The following is a 6,000-nucleotide window of genomic DNA, read 5'->3' as shown; positions in this document are numbered from 1 at the left end:
ACAATGCACATCTATCTGCAAATCTTGGAATGCCATCATCAGAAATCCTACCTTCATTTCCACTCATCTAAATCAAGCCATTTCCTCAACTAAGATTCCTTATTTCTCCTTAAGTTATGTTATGAAGATAAACATTTCTGTCCATTTTGATGATGAGGATTTTGATGTCTTCATGCAGCTAAATTACCCTTTAAAGGGAACTGGCCAATTCTTCAGTTTTATAGGTTCCTGCAATGGCTTGATATGCCTTGCTAATTATCATTACGCTGCAAGCAACACCTTTATTTTATGGAATCCCTCCATTTGCAAGTTCATGACACTTCCCAAGCTGAATGTCACCTTCGAAACCCGCGACAAGTGTAGTTCTAATATTGGATTTGGGTTCGAGCCCCAAACAAATGACTACAAATTGTTAAGAATGGTGAAACTCAACAATAATGATAAGCCTGTGATTGAGATTTACTCTCTGATTTCAAAATCTTGGAAAATCCTTAGCAAAGTTGTCTTAAAATATGGTATCGTTACTACTTGTCCACGGGCATTTGTTAATGGAGTTGTCCATTTTGTTGCTTTTCCAGCAATTAAACCAGGTAGAACTTACAGGTTTTTGGTTTTGGGTTTTGATTTAAGGGATGATGTATTTCAGGACATGATTTTGCCAGAAAGTTTTGCCAAGGAGGTTAGGTTTGTGTTTGTGTTTGAGGAGTCAATCATTACTATATTAACAGGAACTTGTCATGGTCCTTATCAGTGCCATTTGTGGGTGATGAAGAAGTATGGTGTTGTAGAGTCATGGACTAAGCTGTTAAACTTTGAGTCACCGTTGAAAGCATTAGCATTACCAAAGGCAATTGGAATTACGAAAACTAGAGCATTACTTTTACAATTCTGCTGTGGGGAGTTTGCTTCATGTAATGTAGAGAGCCAACAGATCAAGCATTGGATTCATCAGGCAATTATTTTGTATAGACTTATGTGCAAAGCCTAGTGCTACTTGACAGAGCAAATCATTATACAACTTCAGGTTAGAAAGGCAGCAAAAAGGGTCAGAAACGGCTTCCGCTAGTAAGAAATAACTTTTTTATCAAATTTTTCTGATTAGCAATTATTTTAATGTTCCCTACCTTGTATATGTTTGTAGTATATTGATCTCTGAGTAGTTTATGCATATCCCTTTCAAGCTTGAATTGCATTTCACTGATGCAAGGGTTAACAGCATGGGAAACCAGGTGAGAACAAGCTTCCACTAGCAAGAAATCTTTGAATAGATGTGTCCAGTTAGAATTAATTGATTATGGTGAAGTTACACTATTGTTCTTATAATCATATCCATTTCAAAATTTAGAAATGTTAATAATCTTAATATTATCATAGCCAAATGAAAGAATTTCATTATATTTTTATGTGACTTAAATTTTGGATATGTCTTCATGAACTCGAGTTGTGATCCGACCTGAAAGTTTCACGCTACGATCCGATTAAGGATAAAAAGTGAGGTCTATGGTGGTAATAGAGGGCACCACTGATCTCTTTAGGGGAGTGGAGGTAACGCCTCATGATATGGACTAGTATAAATATTATAATATTCTACCATTTGTGGTAGAGTTGTGAGATATTTAGAAAATACAATGAGATTAGAATTTGAGAATTTTGAGTGATTGTAGCTCACTTTTTCATCATAGTGGAATTTTTTCTCTTGTAGATGTAGGCCTTAAGTTGAACCACATTAAATCTTATTTTATTCTTATTCTCTTTTCTATACTGTGTGATTATGCAATTTGTTTGTGTGCCTTAGATTTATGTAACTACTACAACAAAATCCCAACCAATGCACGTAGATGAGTTAATAAAAATTAAAAGCAACTTAAATAAATCATTTAGTTCTCAATGTTCTGCTTTTGCTAGATTAGAGTCCTCATAATTATCTCATTCGAAAAAAAAAAACCTATTACTCCATCTGGAAGAAGATGGAGTGAAAATGGTTCATACTTTTAAGTTTGCACTTGTTCGATGGAGGATATCAGCTATAGAGTTCTTGGTGGCACGAACATTAAGAGAGAGGTCATAATCATTGATGTGGATCATATTAGTGATAATTTTATTGAAAAATTGAAGAAGGATCAAAGGAGAAAACAAAGGAAGCATTGTGGAGAGAAAACGAGTGAAAAAACAAGTTTGATACAAGTTTTGGTGGATAGTAAAGGGAGCTACAATTTTTAATAATTTTTTTTATCACCAACAGTCCTAGATCAACTTGGGCTCCTTGTTTAACAAGAGTAATTTTTTCAGAATTAATTTTTAGGCTTTCCTATTCTTTTTAGGACTCAATTATATTTCTTACTTAGGCTAGTACTAGCTAATTTGAATTTAGTTTAAATTCCTATTTAGTAGAGCTATTTTCCTATGAGGATTAGGAGTCTAAAACTCTATAAATACTCCAAAAACTATGTATCTCATATTCAAATTTCAATTAATAAAATTTTAGTAGAGATTTTACTCTCAAATTCTTTCTCCCATATGTTTGTGTGAGTGATTTATCTAGCTTCACTATGTTAGGTGGTATCAAAGCAAGGATGGCAATTGGCAGTGATGATGGCAATAGCCCTCGCGATAGTGATCAGAGAGCTAGAACCCTTGAACTAAGGGACGATGCGTTGCAACATTTGGAGCAGCGTTTGAACTAATTACTAAAGCAACGAATGGACCACAGATTCGAGCATATGGAAAGGCGTCTTGAAGAAATTGTGGATCGCCTTGATACTTTAGAAATCAATGGCAATAGGGATCGGGTAGATAATAGAAGTCCAAGGGATAGTATAGCCCATGGAGACCCTATTGAACGGCCAATTGTTGCACTTAGACATCCTATCTACAATGAGGACTCTGAAAAGGAGGATGAATATGAACAATTCCCTAGACACCAACGACAAGGAGAATATGGGAGGAGAGATGCTTGTGGTTATGATGAGCAGGAAAACAATGATTTTCAGCTCAAAGTTGATATTCCTAACTTTAATGGGAGTTTGAACAATGAGGAATTTCTGGATTAGATAGTTGATGTGGAAAGATTCTTCGATTACATGGAGATAGCTCTTGAAAGGAGAGTGAAAATAGTAGCATGCTGGTTGAAGGGTGGAGCTTTTGCCTGGTGGGAGAGACTGCAATCTAGGAGGGAGTGAGAAGGTAAGGGACCAATTTGAACTTGGTACCGGGTGAAGTATTTGCTACAACAAGAGTTTTTGCCCCCAGATTATGAGCAAATTCTCTTCTAACAATACCAAAGGTGCCAATAAGGTAGCCGAACGGTTCATGAATACACAGCTGTGTATTCATGAGGTTGGCTGAAAGAAACAACCTTCATGAATCCGAAAGGCAGCAATTTGCAAGATATTTGGAGGGATTAAAGCCGTCCATCAAGGACCAAATTGGAGTTCAAGTATTGCGGACCTTATCCGAGGCTATAAATATGGCCTTGAAGGCAGAGATGATGCAAAAGAGGAGTTTCGATTCCTAGAAAACTATAAGTCCAGGTACTAAAGCTAAAGCAAATGATAATGATGGATCTTATGAGAAGTATGGTAGCAACCGTACTAGCAAGGAGTTTGTCCAAGAGGAGAAAGCAGCCAAAAAGCATCCATTGAATGAAGGGAAGGAGAAAGAGATGCCTAAAGCTACCAATTCTTATGCTAAACCGATCTATGGGAAGTGTTTTAGGTGCAACTAGCAAGGGCATCGCTTTAGTGATTGTCCTTTGAGGAAGATGGTGAATGTTATTACAAGAGAAAAGGAAGATGAGGCTGATATTTATTATGAAGCCAAAAGGGAAGAAGATGAATATGAAGAGGAGCTTGATGGGGGCCAAAACTATGTGGTTAGAAGGATGATGCTAGCTCCAAAGCAAGAGGATCAAACACAACGCCACCAACTATTTTGAACCAGGTGCGCTATTAATAATAAAATATTTGGTGTTATTATTAATACTGGTAGTTGTGAAAACATTATAGGAAAAGAGACTGTAAAGAGTTTGGGTTTACTAACCGAAAAACATCCTAACCCATACAATTTGGGATGGATCAAGGCAACAGCTAGCACTATTAAGGTGAATGAAAGGTGCAAGGTTTCATTCTCCATTGGCCAATACAAATATGATGATGTGTATTGTGATGTTGTAGACATGGATGTGGGCCATTTGTTGTTTGGGAGGCCATAACAATATGATGTCAATGCACAACACTCTAGAAGAACTGACACCTATAGCATTGAGAAGGAAGGAGTGAATTATTCTCTTTTTCCATTAAAGAACAAATCAACAAAGAAGGAGGTGCGAACCTTCTTACCAGTCACTAAAGAGTTCGAGGCGGAGGCTAAGGAAATAAAGCACGTCCATGCTTTGTTTGTGAAGCAAATCCTTATGGAGGAGTCAAAAATCCCAAGTGGAGGAGCCTCCTAAGCTAGTAAGACCATTGTTGAAAGAATTTGAGGAGTTGATACCGAATGATATACTGGATGGATTGCCTCCCAATTCCTAGATTGGATGATATGTTGGATTAATTACATGGTGCTAGATGGTTCACCAAGCTAGATTTGAAGAATGGGTACCAGTAAATATGCATAAGATCTAATGATGAATGGAAAACAACATTCAAGACAAAGGATGGGCTTTATGAGTGGCTTGTCATGCCATTCGAGTTGTTAAATGTACCTAGTACTTTCATGAGATTGATGAATAAGGTATTAAAACCCTTTATTGAGAACTTTGTGGTTATTTATTTTGATGACATTTTAATATATAGCAAGTCAGAAAAGGACCACTTAATGCACTTGAGGAAGGTGTTATTAGCCTTGCAAGAGAACATGCTATACATCAACCTTAAGAACTGTAGTTTCATGACCAACAAACTACTATTCTTGGGGTATGTTGTGAGTGCAAAAGGCATACAAGTAGATGAGGCAAAGGTTAAAACAATCAAAGAGTGGCTAACTCTAACTACTATTTCAAAGGTTTGAAGTTTCCATGGGTTAGCTACATTCTATCAACAATTTATCAAAGATTTCAGCACCATAGCAGCACTGATGACGGAGTGCCTAAAGAAGGGAAAGTTCCAATAGGATGAGGCGGCCACAAATAGCTTTGCAATTCTCAAGGAAAAGCTTTGCACCACACCAGTATTAGCTTTACCAAACTTTGAAAAGCTATTTGAGGTGGATTACGATGCAAGTGGAATCAGAATTGGAGCGGTTTTATCCCAAGAGAAAAGGCCTGTGGTATATTTTAGTGAAAAACGAAGTGATGCTAGGAGGAATTGGAGCACCAATGACAAAGAGTTCTATTCATTGGTGCGTGCTCTTAAAACTTGGGAGCATTATTTGATAGGTAAAGAGTTCATCTTGTATTCAGACTATGAGGCCTTAAAGTACCTAAATAGCTAAAAGAGGATTAGCAAGGATATGCATGCAAGGTGGTGCCAATTCTTGCAACATTTTCCTTTTAGGCTCAAGCACAAATTCGGAGTTCAAAATCAGGTAGTGGATGCTTTGAGTATGCATGGAGCATTATTGGTCACTTTGAGCCATGAGATTATGGGGTTTGAGCAACTAAAGGAACTCTATGCCAATGATAAGGACTTTGGAGAAAAATGGGGTAAGTGTTCTCAAGGCCATCCTTATGAAAATTTTTATGTGCTTAATGGGTATTTGATGCATGAGAACTAGCTTTGCCTTCCTCGAACCTCGTTACGGGAGAAGGTAATCCAAGATCTACATGGAGGGGGACTAGCTGGCCATTTGGGAAGAGATAAGACCATTACAGCGGTGAAAAAAATATATTTTTAGCTTAAATTGCACAAGGATGTGACTAGGTTTGTCATAAAGTGATTTATTTGTCAAACTTCTAAGGGAGAATCCCAAAATACTAATTTATACATGCCTTTTCCTATACCTGAAAATATTTGGAAAGATTTGTCTATGGATTTTGTGTTAGGATTGCCAAGAACACAAAGA

Source organism: Hevea brasiliensis, chromosome 14, assembly GCF_030052815.1.
Source record: "Hevea brasiliensis isolate MT/VB/25A 57/8 chromosome 14, ASM3005281v1, whole genome shotgun sequence".
In the NCBI taxonomy this organism is placed as follows: domain Eukaryota; kingdom Viridiplantae; phylum Streptophyta; class Magnoliopsida; order Malpighiales; family Euphorbiaceae; genus Hevea; species Hevea brasiliensis.
Note: the sequence above shows the minus strand (reverse complement) of the source record.